Source organism: Sus scrofa, chromosome 2 (genome assembly GCF_000003025.6).
Source record: "Sus scrofa isolate TJ Tabasco breed Duroc chromosome 2, Sscrofa11.1, whole genome shotgun sequence".
NCBI classification, from domain to species: Eukaryota; Metazoa; Chordata; class Mammalia; order Artiodactyla; family Suidae; genus Sus; species Sus scrofa.
In genome coordinates this window covers 79,090,747-79,105,331 of record NC_010444.4, presented here as the reverse complement: position 1 = coordinate 79,105,331, position 14,585 = coordinate 79,090,747, and the positions used below count along the sequence as shown (strand labels likewise).

General features: G+C 48.2%; 1 long non-coding RNA gene across 1 annotated transcript; it reads right to left on the bottom strand.

The window, feature by feature from the left end:
- On the bottom strand, positions 1,688-13,569 carry LOC110259386. Its single transcript, XR_002341727.1, has 3 exons — positions 13,401-13,569; positions 8,563-8,752; positions 1,688-2,120 (listed from the first exon to the last, which is right to left on the bottom strand). It is a non-coding gene; the product is annotated as an uncharacterized LOC110259386 (long non-coding RNA).

Below are 14,585 nucleotides of genomic sequence, written 5' to 3'. Positions count from 1 at the left end.
TTCAAAGGTTCCAAGGATTAGGATGGGGACTTCCCGGGGTGGGGGCCATTATTCATCCTCCACAGCTACCCTCTACCCTAACCCTAACCCTAACCCTAACCCCAACCCCAACCCCAACCCTAACCCTAACCCCACACCACAGTCCTGGGTCCAAGAGGGGACACGGTCCCTGACATCCCCTCCCCCACCCCAGGCCAGGGTTTCTTCATCAGTCACTTATCGCTGTGCATTTTTGTGCAGCCTGGGACAAGCTCCTGTACTACAAGGACTGAGAGTCTCCCCCGCATCAGATGCTTGATGGCCCTGTCGCCTGAGGCCACCTTGTCCTGTGCTGACCTCCCACTAACCTCTATGCCCCCAGGACCTGCATCTTCATCACAAGGTCCCAGCCTTCACTTGCAGCTCTGAGCCACCTGCATCATCCAATAAGCCTCTCCATCAGCCTCCCCAGATACCTCTCAGGCCAGCTGTCACAAGTCACTAAGTTTCTTTGCCAGCCCCCAGGAACTGGGGCTGGTGTGGGCACTCCTAGAGTCACCCTGGGTTGAGGAGAGGCCAGCAGAATGGATGCCAGGTCACACTGGCCATTCCAAAGAGAAGCCAGCCTTGAAAACAAGGATTTTTTTTTTTTTTTGAAAACAAGGATTTTCCCCCAACCCATCACCCCTGGATTCAGAGCCCCAGTACGACCCTCTTCTCTTAGGAACCCTGGGCTCCCGTGGGGCGCCCCAACCCCTACTCTCAGCCCACCCAGTCCCAGGCCCAAAAGGGCAGTCAGAGCATCCTGAGAGCTCGTTAGTATCCAGAGAGGATTTGCTGACCTGGTGACACAGTGAACTTGACTGTGGTTCACAACCATGCACCATCTCGATGCAAGCTCCCACTACGGACAGGGGTGACCTCAGGCCACGGCTCCTGTGGGAAAGGGTGACAGGCATCTCATTGGAGAAACTCAGTGGGGCCATAGAAGACAGTGGATGTAGCCCTCATCCTGGCAGCAAGCACAGGGATGGCAGCACATGTAGGGTCCGCAAGGAGGACTGGACAGGAGGAAGGACACGGTGCCAGACCTGGCTTGGTGACTGCTCACTGCCCGGGTGCCTCCCAGCATGAAGAATCAGCCCTGCCACTGCACCGTCTCTGGGGAGACCATGCCTTGGGTTACCCAGGGACCTGCAGAGCCTCCCCAGCTCTGAGTGGGTTTTATCCTGTCTGTGTGCCCATCCTCTGAGTCCCATGGGCAGAGACTGGGCCCAGTTCATGCCTGGGTTCCCAGTACCCATTATGGGACCTGGCATGTGGTCAATGCTGGGTAAGCTTGTGGGGATAGATGTATGCATGGATAGTTAGATAAGGGAGAGACAGATGGAAGAGAGGAGGGGGGGAGGAAGGAAGAAAAAAAGGAGAAGGAGGGGAGTAAATGAAACCTTGCAGGAGTTCCTGTTGTGGCTCAGCAGGTTATGAACCTGACTAGTACCCATGAGGATGTGGGTTCGATCCCTGGCCCTGCTCAGTGGGTTAAGGATCCAACATTGCTGAGAGCTGCAGTGTAGGTCACAGGCATGGCTTGGATCTGGTGTTGCTGTGGCTGTGGTGTAGGCCGGCAGCTGCAACTCCAATTCGACCCCTAGCCTGGGAACGTCCATATGCTGCAGGTGCTGCCCTAAAAAAAAAAAGAAAGAAAGAAAGAAAAAGAAAGAAAGAAAGCATGTGGCCTAGCCCAGTCCTCTCCCATTCCAGATGAGGACATTAAAGTCATCTCTCTCCCTCCTGGCTCCACCTCCTGGTACCAACCAAGAGAGAGGGTTTTGAAATCAGACACACCAGGGTTTTGGGTGCACTGCTGCGTGACTCTGGAAGAGTTGCTTAACCTCTCTGTGCTTTAGTGTTCCCTCAGTAACCCAGGAAAGGTAGCAGTACCCACCTCATAGGCTGTCGGGTCAGTGGGACCCTCCATGAAGACCCTTCACGACAACTCCCAGCAAAAGGCAATCGCTGAAAAGATGCTAGCTTTGCTCCTCCTGTGGTCCCCTTCTCGCCTCTCTCTGTCCACTCTGAGGGCCTCAGAGAAGCATTCACTCTGGCTCCAGCCCTCGATCTGTTCCCAAGCAGCAGGAGCCCTGGCAGAAGGAGAAGCCTGGCTGTCAGGGCCCCGGGCAGCCCCTCTCCTGGCCTGAGGGGGACATGTCCTGCGGAGCTCCACCATCCATAGCCCAAGGTTGGGGTCAGCTCTGTGGTCAGAGCCAGTGGCCCTCTGCCTGGCCCTGTGCTCCTCCTGAAGAAGGGACGGCCCTTAAGCAGGGGATACGGCTGAAGTCCCAGCATAGGATACAGAAGCTGTGTGTGCCTAGAGGGCCGGGGCCTCGCAGCCTCCACCTAGCAGCCCAGCAGGGCAGGTGCCTTCAGCTGAGGAGCCCAGACTGGGGTCCCAGACCACGCTCTCTCCCCCAGTGAGCTGTGACAGGAGAAGAGGCAAGAGGTCAGCCCATCAGGGAGTGTTGTGCTGGACCCGTGGTCCTCACGGGACAGCAGCACATTCAAGGCTTCATTGTGGGGAGGGCAGCAGAAGGGCCGGTCCTTCAAGCAGCTCCACACAGTGGAGAGCAGGACTGGAGCATGGCTGACACCATAGGCCAGGGCTTCAGGGCCCAAATGCCAAGCTAACCAGCTTGGACTTTTGCCCAGAAGGGTCTGGAACAGGAGAGTGTTGTGGCTGGAGAAGTTTATCCCACACTCCCGGGGCTGTCGGGAGTGGTGGCCTGGACCAGGGAAGTTGGAAGCAGGGTCCAGGGGTCCAAGAGCGTGGCCAGGTGCTGAGCACAGGAGCCCTGAAGGGGCACAGGCCACTGAGCTGGGGGCAGAACTCTCTGGGGCCAGGGACACAAGAGGAAGGAGGTTCCATCAGCCTTGGGCTGCCCAGGCAGGGTTTCCAGGTCTGCGTGCTCTGGGAGGGCTTTGCTTTAAAGGAAAGATGGCTGGGGCGGCCTTTGCCCGGCGGACGTCACTGAAGTCTGAGGCCAGGCCAGTGCAGAACCACCCACCCAGGCGCCCTCCTGCTGCTGTACATTATTCAATTATTCCTGGGGAAATTAGGGTAGAGGCATGAATAATTCAAAGCAAGGGATAACGTCAAATCTAATCAACTCTGTCTGCCCGCTTGAACTCTGGCATGATGACCAGCGCATGTGAGGAGAGCCTGCTGGGAGCCTGAAATGAGAATCCGGGTTCAGGATTTGCATTCAGACATTTCAAAGGAAGCTCCATGTCAAGGCCCAATTCGTGGCTGCAGCAGCTGCTCCTCCGTCTCAGCCTCCTGGGGCCACGCTGGTCCTGTTATCCTTCACAGGGCAACCTGCGGGCCGAAGTTCACCCCAGGCCCTCTTTAGCCAAATGACCTCAAGAAGGGGCCTAAGCCTGCCAGACCTCAGTTTCCTTGTCTGTAAAATGGGAATGAAAATGCAATCTGCCTCATGAAGTCGTTTGGGGTGTTCAGTGAAATGGCTTACAGGTGGCGCCTTGTACCACCACAGAATACAGGGTGGGCAGTTGGCATCATTCCACCTGTTATACAAACACTTGTTTGTTATTGTCATTGTTTTGTTTCATTTTTTAGATTTTTTTTTTAATTTATTGGCGTATAGTTGACTTATCACTATAGTAAGTTTCAGATGTTCAGCAAAGTGACTCGGTTATACATACACACATACCCATTCTTTCTCACACTCTTTTCCCATATAGGTTATTACAGAGTATTGAGTAGATTTCCCTGGGCTATGCTGTAGGTCCTTGTTAGTTATCTATTTTCTACATCGTAGTGCATATATGTTAATCCCAACCTCCTAACTTATCCCTCTTCCTCGCATTTCCCCTTTGGTAACAAGAAGTTTGGTTTGAAAAGCTTTGAGTCCATTTATATTTTGTGAATAAGTTCTTCAGTATCCTTTTTTTTTTTTATTAGATTCTCTGTATTAGTGAGCTCATATGATATTTGTCTTTCTCTGACTTACTTCACTTAGCATGATAATTTCTAGGTCTACCTAACATGGACATTCTTTACTTTTATTCAATGGGTCCTTTTCTGTAATAATTAAAGCAGATGGACAATGCATGTTTGATAGACCATAAACAGACTATTTTAGTTGGCATAATATTCAAGTTCACTCATAAATAAGCCAAAACAACTTCTGTATATCTCAATATATGAAAATTTTCTTCTATCAACAGCCTTCTACAAGCTAAAAAGAGAGCCCTCCAAAGGAACCCAGCCTGCCAACACTTTGATCTTGAACTTCCAGCCCCCAGAACTGTGAGAAAATTAACTTCTGTTGCTTCCACACCCAGCCCCAGCAGACTGATGCAGGCCCTTGAACTCTTTCTGCAGCAGTCCCCACCACGAATGCTTACTGGGCACAAGGCTATCCCAGGCACTCGGGTTACACAGCCTGCAGCCCAGCCTTACAGAATCATACTAGGAGGACTGTGAGAAGACACAGCGCTGGTATTGGGGCAAGTGCTATCCTGCACATTGCCTGGGGAAGGGTGCTGGGCGCGCAGAGGGCTGGTTGGCATTTGAGGTTTTCCTGACTCTGAGGAGATGTGGGAGAACCTAGAAGGGTGGGGCTTCCAGCACAGTCAAACTCAAGGCCAAGATGCATAGACAAAGAGATGGTGGAGCTTGTATTGAGGCAAAAAAAACTCACATAACCTGGGAACCAAGCAGAGCTGTGTTAAATGGTGAGAACTAGGACAAAGAGGAAAAGACAGGGGGTCCAGAAAGGGAGGCATCCAGAGAGAAAAGCTTAGAGGTGGGAATGGAATGGGCCGGCCTGGAGCCCACCTGGCCTCATGGAGGGCTCACAGCTGAGTGCTGGGCCCCCTCACTGGGATGCCCACAGGGGCCAGGTAGGCCAGCAGGAAGGAATGCAGGCTGGCCCGGGACTGTGGGCAGAGAGCACCAGGCCCCCCAAGGGTCAGCTCCCCACCCCCAGCCCTGCCAGTGAGCCAGTAGAACATTTGCCCAGGGCAACCCTCTTCAGAGATGCTGAACTCCTGGCTTTTTTTTTTTTTTCCCTTTTCTGTTATTTATTTTATTAATGTATAGTTGATTTACAATGCTGTATTAATTTCTACGTACAGCAAAGTGTTGCTGTACATATACATACAGTCTTTTTCTCATTCTTTCCCACTAGGGTTATCACAGGTTATTGAATATAGTTCTCTGTGTTATTCAGTAGGACTTTGTTGTTTATCCATTCTATATACAATAGTTTGTACCTGCTAACCCCAAACTCCAGCTCCATCTCTCCCCTACCACCCCTCCCTGTTGGCAACCACAAGTCTGTTCTCCTTGTCTATGAGTCTTTCTGTTTCCTGGGTAAGTTCATTGTTGTCTTTTTTTTTTTTTTTTTTTTTTTTTTTTTTTTTGTCCACCCCTGCAGCATAGGGAATTTCCCAGGCCAGGAATCAAACCCATGCCTTAGCAGTGACCCAAGCTGCTGCAGTAACAATGCCAGATCCTTAACCCACTGCACCACAAGACAATTCCTGTGTCATATTTTAGATTCCACATATAAGGGAATCATACGGTACTTGTCTTTCTCTTTCTGACTTACTTCACTTAGTATCTTAGTATGATCACCTCTAGTTCCATCCATGTTGCTACAGATGGCTTTATTTCATTCTTTTTATGGCTGAGTAGTACTCCAGTGTGTATGTGTATATATATATATGTATATCTCACATCTTCTTTGTACATTTATCTGTCAATGGACATTTGGGTTGTTTCTGTGTCTTGACTATTGTAAATGGTGCTGCTCTGAGCAATGGGGTGCATGTCTCTTTTCAAATTATGGTTTTCTCTGGGTGTATGCCAAGGAATGGGATTGCAGGATCATATGGTAACTCTATATTTTGCTTTTTGAGGAATCTTCATACTGTTCTCCATACTGGCTACACCAATTTACATTCCCACCAGCAGTGTAGGAGGGTTCCCTTTTCTCCACACCCTCTCCAGCATTTATTATTTGTATACTTTTTAATGATGGCCATTCTAACCAGGGAACACCCAGGCTTTGATGTCAAGTTAACAGTTTATCACTGCAGGTGACATCAAGCAGACCAATTCCTCTACCCAGATCTGGCAGACACACTGCCTCTCACTACCACACGGTACCTTCCCTGACACCCAGATCTGGATGATCCCAGGCCTCTGGACCAGCCTATGGAGGAGACACCAGCTGTCCTTCCATCCCTGAATGAGCAAATGGGTTCCCCTGGGCCACCCCAGCAGGCGTCTCGCCCTCCTCGGTTCCCCACCAAACCATGCAGGGCTTAGCTCGGCAAAGGGCAACCGTTCTTCTTTTTGACATTTTCCAGATAAGTGGATGCTTTTATTCTGAAATTTAGGAGCGACCTTTATCTGCTGTCTGGGAGGAAGCATCTGTCACCAATGTCAAGTCTCCACTCTGTGGCCCCTGCACGCAGCAAACCTGTCCTCACAGATACCCAGTGTTTGAGGCAGGCTGGTCGTAGTGACAGGGGACACCCAGACCAGACTCAGAAGAAGCTGCCTCCAGGGAGGCAGCAGGTGCAGACCCCCATGGGACACAAGCAGACAAGGGCCTGGACCCTTCAGTCCCTCAGTGCTAGGCACATAGCGGGGAGGGGCAGAGAGTGGCCAAGGCGAGTGAAGAATGCTGGGACCCACCAGGACTCTCTGATCAAAAACGAGGTGATGGAGTTCCTGTCGTGGCTCCGCAGAAACTAATCTGACTAGCAACCATGAGGTTGCAGGTTCCATCTCTGGCCTTGATTAGTGAGTTAAGGATCGCATTGCCATGAGCTGTGGTGTAGGTCACAGACGTGGCTCGTATCTGGCGTTGCTGTGGCTGTGGTATAGGCCGGAGGCTACAGCTCCAATGAGACACCCCCTAGCCTGGGAACCTCTATACGCCGCGGGTGCAGCCCTAAATAAAGACAAAAAGACAAAAACAAAAACAAACAAACAAAAAAAAACGAGGTGATGGCCACAAAAAATAAGTTGGGGGTGGAGAAATAGTGATTAGGCAAGCTCCTGACAGTCGGACCAGAGGTTGTGCTGGAAAGAGGGATCGATGGTGGGGGGCTTAGGTATTTACTGGTGCCCCGCAGCGAGTTGCAGCAGTCAAGGGCGTTCAGGGCCTTGCGGAAATATCTTCTGTGCGGCCTCTGTCTACATAAACTATTTGAGTCACCCCAAATCAGCATGTCAGCACCATTCTGGCAGCCCAACCTCACATGAACCCACAAAAGGAAGACCATGCTGGCCACTAGGAAGCATTTATTTACCAGGCCACCTTCCCGGAACCAGGGCCCAGCCACAGGACCCACAGAATGACCATCAGCCTGAGTCCTAGAGCCTCTGGAGCCTTGTAATCAACTCTGCATGTTGGGGGCAGGGCCAGACAGTGCCTGAGGGGAAAAACCAGGGTCCAGGGCCCACATGGGTCCTGTTCAGACTTGGAGAACCCCACCAAAGGCGTCCCCATCGGCCTAGACCCAGGCAGTGGATATGGACCTAGACAACTTTAAGGAAGGCACCCTAAAGGGTGGGAGGACCCAGGCAGGGCTCAACCACCCAGGTCGAAAATGATCCTGACAGCAGAGACTCCAGGTATGGGACTGGGCTGTCCCTAGACCCTCCCTCCAGGACCAAGGGCTGAATCCAACACAAGAGGGTGGAGGGACCAGGGAGGAGCCACATGAAAGGGACAATAGAGGAAGGCAGCCCCTGAAGCCAGGACGAGGCACTCGGGGCAAACCTGCACCCCAGACACCCCAAGTTGTTCAGAGCACAAGTACAGCGCCCACCTGCCTCCTGTGCTCAGGCCACCCTCAGCCACCCACGATTTCCAGAACACCCACCCACCCCGCTTGGCCAAGCTCTGGGCCCCTGCAGACACCTTCTCCCTGAGACTCTGCCCAGAAACACAGGAGGCTTTCTCTGCAGATCCACAGACCAGACAGCGTTCATCTCTCAGTGTCAATAAACCTTGCGTCTCCAGGGCAATGACTTTTACTCGGTAAATACTAAGCAGCCTTGGACGGAGGATAGGAGCACCCAGTCCAGGAGAAATATGCCAACACTCTGCCTCCCTCCTGAGGCCATGGCATTGCAGGGACAAGCAGGGGGAGGGTCTGACAGGCCCCTCACCCACAGAGACAGGAGGAACGTGTCATGGCTCCTCTCCAGCTGCATGAAGTGACCCAGCAGAGGGGGAAGAGCCATGCCTCTGGGATGTGACCTACGTAGGGAGGAGACAGCTGGTGCAAAAAGCCATCGCAACACGTAGAATGAGCTGTGCCTGCTTGCTAGCAGCTGGGAGGCAGGGTGGGGTGTCAAGGGCGATCCAAGGGCAGGTCCCAGATGGGAGTCCTGTTGGTAGAGCCCCTTCCCATGAGTGACCAGGGAGTGAACGTGTGCTGTTCTCTCCCAATGTCCCTTTCTTTGGGGGTGGCCATCCATCGTTCCATGAGGATTCTGTTCAGGCCTTTGAGTTGGGGAGAAGGGGGGACTGAACCTACCTCTCTGGTCCCAGGGTGAGCTGCATCTCAAGCTTGGCCCATCTGCATACCCCACTCCTTTACATTTGACTCTGCTCCTCCCGTGAATGGCAGAGACCCAAGCTCAGTGACCCTTGGGCATTCTCAGACTGTTGAAAAAGAAGTGTTTGCCTCATGGTCTGCTGACGCTGGGGTTACTGTAGTTCTGAGCCTGTTGGCAGAAGAAAGAATAGAAGTCATGGGGGCTTCGCCTCAAGGATGAAGATTCCTCACTTCCAAAATATCCAAAGTCAAGCCTTGTTGCAGAATGAAGACTCATTCTCCATTTTCGGTTCTATATGATAAATTAATTTTGCTCCTAGTCATATGACACTGATGTTTTCTTCCTGTTGATGTTTTTTTCCTGTTGAACTAATAACCACATTGTTCCTTTGGCTAAGGGAGCAGACACACCTGCCCCTACTTAGGCTGCAGTGACTTCCTTCAGTACACTTAATAAAGGGAGCCAGGGCAGAGCCAGTTCCACCCCAGAGGTATTTTCTAATTATCCCACCACATGACCTGTACAAGGTTTAGTTCCTCTTAGGAAGGAGAGTCAAATCTCCGCAGGATGGATAAATAGATGGCTGCCTGGATGGATGGATGGAATAAATAGGGAAGGTGATGGACAGTTGGATGGTTGGGATAGACAGATAAGTAATTGATGAATGGATGGATGAGTAGTTAATGAATAGGTGACAAGTAGATGGATAGGTGGATGAATGGATGTATAACAAATGGGAGGACTGAGAAATGGATGGATGGATGGATGGATAGATGGATGGATGGAAGGGTAGGTGGATGGACGGGTGGGTGGATGGACAAATGGATAAACAGATGGATTTCTCACAGAGAGAGTAAGCTTTTTGAAAGTATGTCAGTGCATCTCATTTCTTTATCACCCACAGTGAAGTCCACAAAACAGTCTCCACAAAATATTCCTTAACTACAACAGACTGTGTCCAGACATTGCCCTCAGATCCTACATGTACCATGTAACATTCTTATGAAAGTCTGGGAAAATCAGTAGGAGTGATTTTGTAACACCCATTCCCTCCAAAATTATACTTACAAGCTATTTTCTGAAATATAATTTTATCCTTTAAAGTATACTTTGAAAATGTAATTGATTGAAAACATACGTGAGAGAAATAGTCTTATTTTCCAGTTGAGTATGAACCTATCTCCCTTGGCTCCTGTACTAAATAAAAAGCAATGTAATTTAAGAAAGAAGTCCTCATAAAAATTTCTATTCATTTTTTCCCCAAAAAAAGAAAAAGCACTTTTTCTCTAACCAACCAGTTAAATCCACGCAACATACAGGTTCTCTCGACTGTAATTCCGAAATCATAGGCTCCTGGAACAAATGTACCCCCCAGGAGAACACTTAGGGACTCTCCTATCAACACTCCTCATATTAATACAAGAAAGTGGAGACCAGGAGAAGTGAAGTGACCAGCCCAGAGTCACAAAGGGCCTTGATGGCAGACCCAGAGAATGCAGGCTCCAGGGCAGCCCCAGGATCTTCCAGGCAGAAAGGCTTTACACTGTGTGCTAAGTACCAAGACAGTTGCGAGGGAGCAGGACCCCTGCTAGAACCTACCCTGTGCCTCCCTCATGCCCATTCTCATGGGATGAGATGTCTACAGGGTTGAGGGGAGGTGCCCACCCAAGCCCACTCCCTCACCCTCCAGGCTGTGCTGGGTCCCCCAGACTCCATGGGTCCTGACCCCAAAGCCCAAGCTCACTTTGAGAACCCGTGCAGGCCTCTTACGTGAGCCTGTCCTAGAAGGTAAACCACAGAACCAGTAGGCCAGTGGTGTGGCCGAAAAGCTTCTGTATTCAGGGGTGCTTGGAGCCTGGATGAGAAAAGAAGACGATGCCAGGCCATGGCTCCCCTCTCCACCGCATTCCAGCATAGAGCTCTGAGGAGTTCAAGAATTCTGTTTGGAGTTCCCTGGCAGCTCAGTGGATTAAGGTCACTGCTGTGGCTCAGGTCGCTGCTATGGCTGGGTTTAGTCCCTGGCTGGGGAACTTCCATATGCCATGGGTGTGGCAAAAAAAAAAATTTTCCAAATTTGAACCTGATTTTCCAGGCCATGTTAAAGATATATTTTTCAAGGCTAGAGCAACAACCTATTTTATTTACCACTTCGTTAGCTTTATTTATAACTTTTAAACATTTAGACCAGTAGTTTTCAGACTTTTTTGGTCTCAGGATCCCTTTACACTCTTAAAAATTGTTGAGAACCACAAAGCATTTTTGTTTGTGAGTTACACCCATCAATGTTTAGCAATACGATTTTAAACTGAGACATTTTAAAAACATTCATTCATTAACTTGTTTTAAAAATAACAATAATCAGCCTATTGCATGGTTATATAAATAACACACTTTTATAAAAGCTAATTATATTTTTCCAAAGCAAGTGGAAAAATGTAGTGCAAAGCATGCCATTGTCTGGCAGTCTTGCAAATCTCTTTAATGCCTGGATTAAGAGAGGCAGCTGGGCCCTCATTTCTGTTCCTGCCTTCAGTTTGTTCTGATGTCTTTTTGGGGTAAACCATAAGAAGAAACTCAGGACTCCCTCAGAGATGCAACTAGAAAAGAGAATAATTTACTAACTTTCTCAAAGAATCGTGGATATTCTTTTTTTAATTTAAATTATTCATTATTTGGTATTTAACATGTTTCTAATTTTTGAAATATTTAAATAGCTTAATTTCAACTTAATTGTTTGTGATTATGTTATTTATTTTATTAATTTCAAATAACAGTTGAAGTGTAGCACTAATATTAATTTGATATACTAAGAAATAAATATCTAAAACTTGTTTTATCTTCTTTTTTGATTCATATAGTGATTTTTATTTTTTTCATCATAGCTGGTTGTGGATATTCTTACTCGATACTACACCAGAACTCAACAATAAGCAGTTTCAATTTTTTAACTGAAGTATAGTTGATTTATATTAGTTTCAGGTGTAGAACATAGTAATTTGATATTTTATGGAGTATACTCCAAAGCTTTTATAAAATAGTGACTCTATTCCCTGTGCTATACATTACATCCTTATAACTTACTGATTTTATCTTAAGCCCCTCTGCCTATTTCACCCTTCCCCCCAGCCCTCTCCCTGCCAGTAACCAGGGAGCCTGTTTCTGTTTTGTTATATTTATTCGTTTTACATATTTTTTTCTGTGAGCCTGTTTCTGTTTTGTTATATTTATTCGTTTTACATATTTTTTTTTTCTTTTTAGAGCCACACCTGCAGCATATGGAAGTTCCCAGGCTAGGGGTTGAATTGGAGCTTCAGCTGCCCGCCTACGCCACAACCACAGCAACTTGGAATCCGAGCCACATCTGCAACCTACACCACAGCTCATAGCAATGCTGGATCCTTAACCCACTGAGAGAGGCCAGGGATCAAACCCTCATCCTCATGAATACTAGTCAGGTTCATTACCACTGAAGCACAACAGGAACTCCTTTGTCGTTGTTGTTTGTTTGTTTGTTTTGTTTTTATATTTTAGACTCCACATATCTGTGGGAAGACAGTATGGAGGTTCCTCCAAAAAAAATTTTTTTTAAGAAGAAGCAGTGTCTTAAAGATTAGGTGCCAGAGCCAGAACAAGGGTGAGTGAGGCACTCAGGGTGCAAACTCAAGGAGGCACTTATTCTCAGAGGTGTGAGGCGCCTGTGCCTTATTCCTTCCACCTAATTCCAGCCCTGCTGGTTGCCATGTGAACTTTGAAACCAGAGCAACGAGCTTACTTTTGTACTCTGCTCCTTTAATGTTCATTTTTCTCTCTTGTACTTCCAATGGGTCTCTTGCCCATGCCTCATTTTGTCACTGTCAGGACTAGGATTTGATTTCACCCTCTTCCGAGCTACTAAATTAACTCATTGCTGCTTTGTGGATGCTGGCATGAGACATGAGACACCTGTGTCCGAAACAGAGGACTTTCTCTCTCAGAGCATGCTCCCACAGCAAGCACCGTGAGCGTCAGTCTATTTACACGGCTCTCTTTGCCCCTCAGGTCCCACAGAGGTGAGGCGGAGGAGCCCAGAGAGAAGCTCCACAAGCAGTGGATTTTGTTGCAGGTGATGGACCCTGAACTTGGAGGTCCATCTCTTTCACAGCACATGGTAAACAAGCCGCTCTTTGACCTCAAGGGAGAAAGTGCCTCGTTCCTTAGGGCTGCTGACTACAAACAGTCCCAATAAATAGCTTAATAAAGAGTGTTAGGGTCTTATATTCTTGTCTTTTGTTGTTGTTGTTGTTGCTGTTGTTGTTGTTGTTGTTGTTGCTATTTCTTGGGCCACTCCCACAGCATAGGGAGGTTCCCAGGCTAGGTGTTGAATCGGAGCTGTAGCCACCGGCCTACGCCAGAGCCACAGCAACGTGGGATCCGAGCCGCGTCTGCAACCTACACCACAGCTCACGGCAACACGCCGGATCGTTAACCCACTGAGCAAGGGCAGGGACCGAACCCGCAACCTCATGGTTCCTAGTCGGATTCGTTAACCACTGCGCCACGACGGGAACTCCAGGGTCTTATATTCTTGACACCCCCGATGAAACCTGCACAAGTGGGAGAGAGCCAGAGTGGAGGACTGTCTTCTCAGAAGAAAAGTGATGTACAGCCGTTCAGAAAACATTACTTCCCTGAGTCATGCAGTGCTTCCAAAGGTTGACATGTTGCATATCAAAAATCCCATGCATTCTTCTCAACATTAATCTCATCAGATAGATATGTATTGAGAAGCCATTAAACTCAGTGGTGGGTACCTGTTTTCCAAAATTCTAATTCTCACCTGAAAATTCAAATTTCTCTTTGGCCACAAATATTATCAGTTGTTTTCCTTGAATAGACAAGCTCGCTTCATTCATTTTCAATAGAATGTATTCCAAATACCTAAGTCTGAGTTTCCACTTTGGCGTAGTGGGTTAATGATCAGGTTTGTCTCTGTGGAGGCACTGGTTCAAGACCTGGCCAGGAGGAAGCCAAAAAATAGTCATTAGTGTGTCTGTCAGTAAACCCAGGGCCACATGATCACACCCCTGCCACTCTCCCCCTTGTTTCTACTTCTTTGGCCCCTCTGGATTTCTTGCTGCACCTTAAGAGAGTATGTTTCTGCCCCAGGGTCTTTGCACATGCTATTCCCTTCTGCCTGAAATGCTCTTCTCACAGAGGATTTCCTCCCCAGTGGCATTCAAGTATCTTTTTTAAAACCACTCTCTCAGCATTCCCTTGTGGCATAGTGAGTTAAAGATCTGGCATTGTCACTGTAGCAGCTCAGGTTGCTGCTGTGGCACAGGTTCAGTCTCTGGCCCAGGAACTTCCACATGCCATGGGCATAACCAAAAATAAAAATAAAAATAAATTTTAAAAATAAATTAAAAAAAATAGGAGTTCCCATTCTTGCTCAGTGGGTTAAGAACCACACATAGTGTCCATGAAGATTCCATCCCTGGCCTCGCTCAGTGGGTTAAGAATCTAGCGTTGCTGAAAGCTGCAGCATAGGCCACAGATGTGGCTTGGATCTGGCATTGCTGTGGCTGTGGAATAGAGTGGCAGCTGCAACTCCAGTTCGACCCCTAGCCTGGAAACTTCAATATGCCATAGATACGGCCCTAAAAAGAGAAAAAAATAAATTGCATTAAAAAATAAAACCATTTTCTTGGAGAGCGCTGTCCTAACTTCTTGATCTATAATCACCACCCACGCACATGCACTGAGTACCTGGCTTTATTTTCTCCTTAGTGTATATCATTTCTTGAAATTGTACAATCTATTTTTCGGCTTATTTACTATCTGTTCTTCCCACTACCACCATCACCACTAGAATGCTCCTTGTAGCAGTCCAGCACCTAGGACAGCAACTTGGCACAAGGTAAAAGCTCATGAACTATTTGCTAAATTGATGGAGAACAGCTGTCACTGGACCTCGGGCACTGGGCAACTTGTAAGATACTTGCAATTTACTTCATAGTTGCAA